The 11,458-nt window shown below is 38.0% G+C and overlaps 1 long non-coding RNA gene across 2 annotated transcripts; it reads left to right on the top strand.

Moving 5' to 3' along the window:
• The first annotated feature begins 1,185 nt into the window (after positions 1-1,185).
• LOC138352893 (uncharacterized) lies at positions 1,186-10,195 on the top strand. Of its 2 annotated transcripts, none has more exons than XR_011222931.1 (4): positions 1,186-1,364; positions 1,874-2,109; positions 6,086-6,192; positions 9,387-10,195. It is a non-coding gene; the product is annotated as an uncharacterized lncRNA (long non-coding RNA). The 2 variants fall into 2 exon arrangements; XR_011222932.1 differs by having other exon boundaries at positions 1,874-2,091.
• Positions 10,196-11,458: the final 1,263 nt, after the last annotated feature.

Below are 11,458 nucleotides of genomic sequence, written 5' to 3' on the forward strand. Positions count from 1 at the left end.
GGCTTCCGCTCCCAAAAGAGTACCAATGATGCTATTGTTAGTCTGCTTGACTTAATCTTCTCAGCCCTTGACAAAAGTGAGTTTCCAATTGAACTCTTCATCGGCCTGAGAAAGGCCTTTGATACTGTTAACCATAACTACCTCTTACTTAAATTCCACCATTATGGAATCCGTGGCCTTGCCCTAAACTATATCCGATCCTATCTTAGTAACAGACACCAATATGAAGCCATCAATGATATAACCTCTCCCACTCTACCACTTAATTACCGTAAAGGTGCCACAGAGCAGCATCCTAGGACCCTCCTGTTTCTTATATACATCAATGATCTCCCTAATGTCTCTAACATACTTAAACCTATATTGTTGGCTGATGATACTACTCATCTACTCTGACCCCAACCCACTCATGTTAAATAATGTTGTAAACAATTAATTAAAAAAAGTCTACTTGTGGATGTCAACCAACAAACCTCACACAAAACATAGAAAAGACCTACTATATCTTATTTGGAAACAAATCAACAAATGCAATTCAGCTTCAGATAGATAATGTAAACATTAGCAATAAAAATGATGGAAAGTTTCTTAGCCTATACTTAGACAAGAGACTCAACTTCCGCACCCATATACAACACATAACTAAAAAGGTTTCTAAAACAGTTGGTATACTGTTTAAGATCAGATATTATGTACCCTACTCTGCTCTCCTCTCACTCTATTATGCACTTATCTATCCCTATCATTCTTATGGCGTTTGTGCTTGGGGTTCAACCTCTGCAAACTACCTCAAGCCCATCATCATCCAGTAAAAATCTGCTATCAGGACAATAAATAACTCTACCTTCAGACAACACACAGCTCCCTTGTTCAAATCCTTAAACATGCTAAACAAATTCACTCCATACATTCTCCTGTGTAAATTACGTTTATAAAGCCCTTTTTCTAACTGCAAACCCTGTTCTGAAACTCTTCCTGGACAGATGTAATAGAACACATGGCCACGTCCCCACCAAACATAAATATCTCTTTGATATCCCCAGAGTCAAACTTAATCTATGTAAACACTCTATGTAAATAAAGGGACCTAGTCTATGGAACTCACTCCCTTATAATGATTTGAAAAGCTGTCCAACTTCTGCCATATTCAAAAATAAAACCAAAAAGTACCTGTAGTACTTTTTAAGTACGAGGGAGTAATGCGCAAAGCGTCCCTCACCTGTGACGTCACAGCGTCACCTGACGCCATATCAACACATCGGCCATTTTGTCGTCAGTTCAGTCATGGCGAGGACTAACCCTTCATGCAAACTGCACCTACTATCAAGAAGAAGAAGATTTTGTGTTCCACCGATAGTATTATCGTAAGTAAGCACTTATATTTTATATTTTATTAAATTAATTGATTCTATTTTTCTGTAATAAAGGTCCAAAGGGTTGTTAAGGAACAAGGGTGTAGCGATACCGACGCTCAGTGCGCTCAACTCACACCAAAGTATCACCTGTGTAGCTTCTGTAATTAGTGTTAATTAGTTATGCTATAAGATAATGAAGCGAGTATAAGATTAACTCGCTACAAGGGTACTGTGTTGGGAGGTGAGGGCTGTTACTGGTGTCTGTGGGGATGTGAGGACTTGTACCAACCACTATCACCACCAGTACCTTGTCTTGCATCCTGCTTAGTATTCCTATTGAGATATGAAGTATTATTGCATTCATATAATTATTCATTCATTGTCATTACTATTTTTATGGGCTATGTTCTGTTACCCTAATGCTTTTTACCCCTGGGCATGTCCATTTACTCTCCAGCCCTTCACAAGCCACTGCTGCACCCCCTCCATGCCCATACTTACTGTGCTTATTCTTACAGGACTGCACTGCATTATGTGGTGCTCACTGCCTGGACACCTTGATACATGCATTATAGGGTTCTGGTAGTTGTTCTACTCACCAAGCCCTTCCAAGGCCAGGCTTGACATGTGAGAGCTTGGTCCAACAGGCTGTTGCTTGGACAGGCCCCTCAGGCCCACATATCCACCACAGCCTTGTTTGTCCGGCACTTCAAAATCAAATGTTTATTTACGTAAGGTACATACATATTTTTAGGTAAGGTACTCTTTATTTGGGTAAATTTATCTTCGTAGTATTTAGCTTTGGCTCGTCTAATTATCTTGGATAGCAATAACGAGTAATTCTTTGAGAATTCTTTGGAGACAATTCCTAACCTATACTTCTCCCAACCTATACTTCTTCTCAAGGTCATCTTCACTTCTTGAAGATGTTCAGGTTTTCTCTTGAAGATGTCGACGGTTGTTCCAGCAATACTGTATTTCTTTTATTGCTGAAAACCTGTTTTCAGCAATAAAAAAATAATCCTGAATCCAGAAAAAAATCCCTTTTGTATCGTCTGGAAATTTTCAAATATTGCTGATCAAACCTGAGTCTAAATTATTTGTATATATTATGAATTACAGAGGTCCCAGGACAGGGTTTTTAGGCACTCCACTTACATTTTCCCACTCTGACTTAACCCCCATTTATACAAACTTAGTCTTATCTTTTAGCTAATAATTTATTGTACACACCATACTCAGCCTGTGTAGGGTAGTTTATTGTGCATGTGTAGTATATATATTTGTGTAGTATATTTGGTATATTTAATGCCTCTAACCTCTCCTCATAGTTCTTGTCCTTCAGTTCTGGGAGCCACTTAGTAGCATGTCTTTGCACCTTTTCCAGTTTATGTGCTTCTTAAGATATGGGCACCATACAACCGCTGCATATTCCAACTTTGGTCTAACAAAAGTCGTGAACAATTTCTTGAGTATTTCGCCATCCATGCATTTAAAAGCTCTGAATATTATCCTTTACCTGCAATTGGTTGTTGCTGTATTTATAGAATATGATTTGTTCTACTTTACATTTGTTTGTTCCTTTTTTTCAAAATTTCTTTCTGCCTCTCTCCTCACTGGCGTGTAGTTGTTTCTCTTTGTATTACTGGTATGTTTGGGGGTTTGGCCTCTTCGTATATTGATTCCATTTTTGTGTCTTTTGGTCTCTGTCCGTCTTGAAATTTCAGTTGAACAAATCCTGTTTCCTAGTTCTGCATCTTTGTTTTGGTATAAATGTTTTTGTTCCTTTATCATATATTTCACAAAATTGACATACTGTGCATTAATTCATCTCAATTACTTCCTTTCCTAACAGCAAGCCTTTCCAGTAAAATTCTTTGAATTCTTTTCTGACTTCTGGCCTAATGTTTGTTTTATCCTAGTGTGTATGATGCCTAGCGTGTGTCTGGTGCCTGTTGTGTTAAACCGAAGATAAATGCATAAGTATAGGTCAGTAATTTCTCCAGCTTTGAAAGGGGCTTTCATTATGCAGCAGTATTCCACTCTAGAGAGCACTAGCGTCTTGAAAACTATCATCATCGGTATAGCATCTCTAGTGTGAAAAGTTCTTGTTATCTATCCTGTCATTTTTCTTGCAGTTGTGACGGCTACTTTATTGTGTTCTTTAAATGTAAGGCCTTCTGACATCAGTACACCCAAATCCTTTACGTTGCTTTTCCGTTCAATGTTATGATTTGACTGAGTTTTGTAAGTGGTTTCCGTTTTTATATTTTTTATTTTTTCCGTAGCGCATGAGCTGAAACTTATGTTCGTTAATCACCATGTTATTTTCTGTAGCCCATAGAAAGACCTGATTTACATCTGATTGGAGGTTTGCCGTGTCCTCTATGTTGCCTACTCTCGTGAAGATTCTAGTGTCATCTGCAAAGGATGATCAAGTACTATAGGTTGTGTCCTTGTCTATGTCCGATATGAGGATGAGAAAAAGTATTGGAGCAAGCACAGTACGCTTGGGGACTGAGCTCTTTATGGTTGATGGTCCAGATTTTATTTTGTTGACTACTACACATTGGGTTCTATTAGTCAGGAAGTTGTATATCCATCTGCCTATTTTTCCGGTAATTCCTTTTGAACGCATTTTATGTGTAATAACACAATGGTCACATTTGTCAAAGGCTTTTTTTTGTCAAAGCGTTTTGTTTGTCTTCCATGGCATCTAGTGCCATGTCAGAGTGGTCCAGCAACTGTGATAGGCAAGAGCGCCCTGTTCTGAAACCATGTTGTCTGGGGTTATGGAGATGCTGTGATTCCATGTATTTTGTGATCTTACTTCTTAGCATTCTCTCAAAGATTTTTATGATGTGCGATGTTAGTGCTATCGGTCTGTAGTTTTTTGCCTCTGCCTTATTTCCTCCTTTATGGGGCGGTGCTATCTCTGCTGTTTTTAGTATGTCAGGGACAATGCCAGTATCTTGGCTTTGTCTCCAAAGAATGTGAAGGGCCTGCGATAACGTTTTTTACAGTTCTTGATGAATATAGAGTTCCAAGAGTCAGGGCCTGGTGCAGAGTGCATAGGCATACTGTCTATGGCTTCTTCAAAATCCAGTGGGGATAGGATCACATCTGATTTATGATTTGATGTTGGTATCATATCCATGAAAAATTCATTTGGGTTATCAATCAGATGGATGGAGAGCTACACTCGTGGTGTCCCATTTTCCCAGCACTCTTTGTCATATAATGCTTTGAAACTTTTGACGGATTTGGCCTCCACCACCTTCTCACCTAACATGTTCCAACCGTTTACCATTCTGTTTGCAAAAGTGAATTGTCTTACATTTCTTCGGCATCTTTGTTTAGTTCGTTTAAATCTATAACCTCTTGTTCTTGAAATTCCAGGTCTCGGGAAATCTTCCCTATCAAGTTTATCAATTCCTGTTACTGTTTTGTACGTAGTGATCATATCTCCTCTTTTCCTTCTGTCTTCTAGTTTGGAATATTTAATGCCTCTAATGTCTCCTCATAAATCCTGCCCTTCAGTTTTGGTATGAATGTTTGTGTGCCTTCATCGTATATTTTGCAAAATATGGAATACATCTCATTTACTTTACTTTAAGAATATGGTTCGATCAATTAAAAACCCTCTTGTTCAAATTGCAAAGAGACTGAAAGAGATGCAGCATGCTCAATGGATTATATATTAGTGATTATTATTAGGATTATATATTAGTGAATCATATTAGTGATTCAATTATTATGGTCATAAAACAATAAACAAATAGTTTTGGTGTTATTACACTCTATTCACAGGTTATATATAAGTATCTGCATGTTTTGTTCACCATTACAAACCACTAAGTTGGTTTGATTTTTGTTGAGATTGTTATTTATGATAAGATTCCTTACGTTATCTGAGAATGAAGCTATGTCGGTATTGGGAAATCTATAGATGGCACTTATAGTCAAGGAGGATTTAAGGGATTTACTGGAGAACTTGGCAAAGGTATATTCACAATAGTCGTCTCTATTACTAATGAGACTATTGCAGATGAAGGTATCTTTGTAAGATATTGCTATGCCACCTCCTTTTTTTATTAGGCCTGCAGTTGTGAATGGCTTTATTATCAGCCAAGTTGTAGCATACAACATAGCATATATATGTATATGGCATACATACACACATATATATATATATATATATATATATATATATATATATATATATATATATATATATATATATATATATATATATATATATGTGTGTTACAACATAACAGGCCAATTACACTGGATTAATCTTTGTGTTTAGATAGGAGATGCCTCGTATGGGCCAATAAGCCTTCTGCAGCCCCTATGTTTATCCCTTATGTATCCCCCCATGTTTTGCAAATAATGCAAATAATGCAAATAATTGACTTATAAATGATGTACAATTAATTGGTAGGTGATATTATATTATTAATATTTTTTCATTCTTGCAAAGCCTTAACAAAGTCATTAACATGTTAATATAAACTTGATCACCTTCCACTTATTTTCTCATGTGCTACCTACATGTACAAAACCTTATTCCTAAATGCATATTTTGTTCTGAAACTTGTCCTTTATATGTTGTGTATCACCATCTCTGGAGAGTTTTATCTGATTGATGTATAAATTACTTTTAATTTTACAGAATATTATTGTTATACTGAATTTATTATTATATAAATAACTTAATTTTACAGAATCATCTATCAACGCACATCCACAAGTTGAGGAGGAGGATGTGACCTTCCAGATTTCTCAAGTACTGAAACAGGCACCAAACAGGCCTGGTGGATCTAGGTACAAGGTAAAATAATTTTTTTTTTTTTTTTTTTTTACTAATTGTCCGATATATATATATATATATATATATATATATATATATATATATATATATATATATATATATATATATATATAAATATATATATAATGTGTCGTACCTAGTAGCCAGAACGCACATCTCAGCCTACTATGCAAGGCCCGATTTGCCTAATAAGCCAAGTTTTCTTGAATTAATGTTTTTTCGACTACCTAACCTAACATTTTCAGCTACCTAACCTAACCTATAAAGATAGGTTAGGTTCGGTCATATATCTCTATTAATTTTAACTCCAATAAAAAAAGAATTGACCTCATACATAATGAAATGGATAGCTTTATCATTTCATAAGAAAAAAAATAGAGAAAATATATTAATTCATGAAAACTTGGCTTATTAGGCAAATCGGGCCTTGCATAGTAGGCTGAAAAGTGCGTTCTGGCGACTAGGTACGACATATATATATATATATATATATATATATATATATATATATATATATATATATATATGTCGTACCTAATAGCCAGAACGCACTTCTCAGCCTACTATGCAAGGCCCGATTTGCCTAATAAGCCAAGTTTTCATGAATTAATTGTTTTTCGACTACCTAACCTACCTAACCTAACCTAACCTAACTTTTTCGGCTACCTAACCAAACCTAACCTATAAAGATAGGTTAGGTTAGGTTAGGTAGGGTTGGTTAGGTTCGGTCATATATCTACGTTAATTTTAACTCCAATAAAAAAAAATGACCTCATTCATAATGAAATGGGTAGCTTTATCATTTCATAAGAAAAAAATTAGAAAAAATATATTAATTCAGGAAAACTTGGCTTATTAGGCAAATCGGGCCTTGAATAGTAGGCCAAAAAGTGAGTTCTGGCTACTAGGTACGACATATATATATATATATATATATATATATATATATATATATATATATATATATATATATATATATATATATATATATATATATATATATATATATATATATATATAATATGTATGTGTGTGTGTGTGTGTAATTACCTAAGTGTAGTTAAAGGATGAGACCGTCTTCCCAGCACTCTTTGTCATATAACGCTTTGAAACTACTGACAGTCTTGGCCTCCACCACCTTCTCACCTAACTTGTTCCAACCGTCTACCACTCTATTTGCGAAAGTGAATTTTCTTATATTTCTTTAGCATCTGTGTTAAGCTAGTTTCAATCTATGACCTCCTGTTCTTGAAGTTCCAGGTCTCAGGAAATCTTCCCTGTCGATTTTATCAATTCCTGTTACTATTTTGTATGTAGTGATCATATCACCTCTTCTGTCTTTTAGTTTTGGCATATTTAATGCCTCTAACGTCTCCTCGTAGCTCTTGCCCTTCAGTTCTGGGAGCCACTTAGTAGCATGTCTTTGCACCTTTTCCAGTTTGTTGATGTGCTTCTTAAGATATGGGCCAACTTCTGTTGTTGGGCACCACACAACAGCTGCATATTCTAGCTTTGGCGTAACAAAAGTCATGAACAATTTCTTTAGTATATCACCATCCATGTATTTAAACGCAATTCTAAAGTTAGAAAGCGTAGCATAGGCTCCTCGCACAATATTCTTTATGTGGTCCTCAGGTGATAGTTTTCTATCTAGAACCACCCCTAGATCTCTTTCTTTATCAGAATTCTTTAAAGATTTCTCACATAATGTATAGGTTGTGTGGGGTCTATGTTCTCCTGTTCCACATTCCATAACATGGCATTTATTAACATTAAATTCCATTTGCCAAGTGGTGCTCCATATACTTATTTTATCCAGGTTTTCTTGAAGGGCATGACAATCATCTAAATTTCTTATCCTTCCTATTATCTTAGCATCATCAGCAAACATGTTCATGTAATTCTGTATACCAACTGGTAGATCATTTATGTAGACAATAAACATCACTGGTGCAAGAACTGAACCCTGTGGTACTCCACTTGTGACATTTCTCCAGTCCGATACATTGCCTCTGATTACTGCCCTCATTTTTCTATGTCAGAAAATTTTTCATCCATATTAGAAGCTTACCTGTCACCCCTCCAATATTTTCCAGTTTCCAGAACAACCTCTCTATGTGGAACTGTCGAATGCCTTTTTTAGGTCCAAATAGATGCAGTCAACCCAACCATCTCTTTCCTGTAATATATCTGTTGCTCGATCATAGAAACTGAGTAAATTCGATACACAGGATCTTCCAAATCGAAAACCATACTGTCTGTCTGAAATTATATCATTTCTCTCCAGGTGTTCTACCCATTTAGTTTTAATTATTTTTTCCAATATTCCAATTCCAATTTTTTCCAATAATGTGTGTGTGTGTATGTATATTTGTGTTGTTGAATATGACCGAAAGTCATAGTCTTTCTGCCCCTCTCCTTACTGCTATTGTTGTTTCTCGCATCTTTGTATTGCTTGTATGTTTGGGCAATTTATCCCCTTTTCCTAGTTCTGCATCTCTGCTTTAGTATAAATTTTGTTGTGCCATTATCATATATTTCACAAAACTTGACATACATCTCATTTACTTCATGTCCTAACAGCAAGTGTTTGTCAAATTCCTTAAGGAAATATCTGAGTTCCCCATAATGACCTCTCCACAAGTCAGGTTTTTCAACTGCTTCAAGCTCATTTTCTTCCAGATTATAATGCATTGCATACTTTATTCCCAAAAAGACATGGTCACTTTTACCCAAGTGACAATGTCACTTGGGTAAAAGGAGGGAGGTACTGAAAGGAGGAAAAGGGAGGTACCAAAGGAGGGAGGTACTGGATGATAAATATATCTTTCTCTTTCCTGGTAAATATAATATCCAGCATGGAGGGAACATCCCCTTCCCTCATCCTCGTAGCTTGTTTAACATGTAGAAACATGAATGTTTACAGGGTGAGGTTTACGAAATTATATATATATATATATATATATATATATATATATATATATATATATATATATATATATATATATATATATATATATATATAATATATATATATATATATATATATATATATATATATATATATAATATATATATATATATATATATATATATATATATATATATATATATATATATATAATATAAAGTTTGTGTGTGTGTAATTTATATAAATAAATAATTAAATATTAATTTTGTTAATATCTTTTCAGGGAAAGCTTGCAAGTACAATTCGTATACAAGAGGGGCAACAAGAGCCAGAGGATGTCTACTAAGAAAATATATAAGTCTTTATCCTCACACTCTTGATATATGGTCTTCTCTGGTCTCTTTATTTTCTCTCCTCACAAATGTCCCTTTTTTTTATTTCTTTTACGTTTCTCTCCTGTTTTTCTTAACTTTTAATCTCTCCTTTCCTCCTCTCTTCTAACACCTCTCGTTTCCTGTCTCTTCTAGCTTCTCTCTTCCTTTACTTTTTATATTTGTGGTATTCATTTATGTCATTTTTATCTTGTATATTTTTCTTGTATTTTTTTCTTATCTTGTGTTTCTCTTCCCCTTCTCTTCAATGATTTCTAATTTCTCTCCTCTCTCTGTTGTTTCTGTTCTGTCTTCTCTCTCCTTGCCTTAATTTTGTTCTGTCTCCTCTTTTGTTGTGTGTGTGTCTTTCTGTCTCTGTCTGTCTGTCTCTCTCTCTCTCTCTCTCTCTCTTTCTTTCTCTCGCTCTCTCTCTGGCTCTCTCTCTCTCTCTCTGGCTCTCTTGCTCTCTCTCTCTCTCTCTCTCTGGCTCTCTTGCTCTGGCTCTCTTGCTCTCTCTCTCTCTGGCTCTCTCTCTGGCTTTCTTGCTCTCTCTGGCTCTCTTGCTCTCTCTCTGGCTCTCTTGCTCTCTCTCTGGCTCTCTTGCTCTCTCTCTCTGGCTCTCTTGCTCTCTCTCTGGCTCTCTCTCTCTCTCTCTCTGGCTCTGGCTCTCTCTCTCTCTCTGGCTCTCTCTTTCTCTCTGGCTCTCTCTCTGGCTCTGGCTCTCTCTCTCTGGCTCTGGCCCTCTCTCTCTCTCTCTCTCTCTCTCTCTCTCTCTCTCTCTCTCTCTCTCTCTCTCTCCCCCTCTCTTTCTCTGGCTCTCTCTGGCTCTCGCTCTCTCTGGCTCTCTCTCTCTGGCTCTTTCTCTCTGGCTCTCTCTCTCTGGCTCTCTCTCTCTGGCTCTGACTCTCTCTCTAGCTCTGACTCACTCTCTCTCTGGCTCTGGCTCACGCTCTCTCTCTCTGGCTCTCTCTCTCTCTCTCTGGCTCTGGCTCTCTCTCTCTGGCTCTGGCTCTCTCTCTCTCTGGCTCTGGCTCTCTCTCTCTCTGGCTCTCTCTCTCTCTCTGGCTCTCTCTCTCTCTCTGGCTCTCTCTCTCTGGCTCTCTCTCTCTCTCTGGCTCTCTCTTTCTCTCTGGCTCTCTCTTTCTCTCTGGCTCTCTCTCTCTCTGGCTCTGGCCCTCTCTCTCCCCCTCTCTTTCTCTCTTTCTCTGGCTCTCTCGCTCTCTCTGGCTCTCGCTCTCTCTGGCTCTCGCTCTCTCTGGCTCTCGCTCTCTCTCTGGCTCTGGCTCTCTCTCTCTGGCTCTGGCTCTCTCTCTCTGGCTCTGACTCTCTCTCTAGCTCTGACTCACTCTCTCTCTGGCTCTGGCTCACGCTCTCTCTCTCTGGCTCTCTCTCTCTCTCTCTGGCTCTGGCTCTCTCTCTCTGGCTCTGGCTCTCTCTCTCTCTGGCTCTGGCTCTCTCTCTCTCTGGCTCTCTCTCTCTCTCTGGCTCTATCTCTCTCTGGCTCTGGCTCTCTCTCTCTCTGGCTCTCTCTCTCTCTCTGGCTCTATCTCTCTCTCTGGCTCTCTCTCTCTCTGGCTCTCTCTCTCTCTCTGGCTCTCTCTTTCTCTCTGGCTCTCTCTTTCTCTCTGGCTCTCTCTCTCTCTGGCTCTGGCCCTCTCTCTCCCCCTCTCTTTCTCTCTTTCTCTGGCTCTCTCGCTCTCTCTGGCTCTCGCTCTCTCTGGCTCTCGCTCTCTCTGACTCTCTCTCTCTCTGGCTCTCTCTCTCTCTCTGGCTCTGGCTCTCTCTCTCTGGCTCTGGCTCTCTCTCTCTGGCTCTGACTTTCTCTCTAGCTCTGACTCACTCTCTCTCTGGCTCTGGCTCACGCTCTCTCTCTCTGGCTCTCTCTCTCTCTGGCTCTCTCTCTGGCTCTGGCTCTCTCTCTCTCTCTCTGGCTCTCTCTTTCTCTCTGGCTCTCTCTTTCTCTCTGGCTCTCTCTCTCTCTCTC

Source organism: Procambarus clarkii, chromosome 55 (genome assembly GCF_040958095.1).
Source record: "Procambarus clarkii isolate CNS0578487 chromosome 55, FALCON_Pclarkii_2.0, whole genome shotgun sequence".
Classification (NCBI taxonomy): domain Eukaryota; kingdom Metazoa; phylum Arthropoda; class Malacostraca; order Decapoda; family Cambaridae; genus Procambarus; species Procambarus clarkii.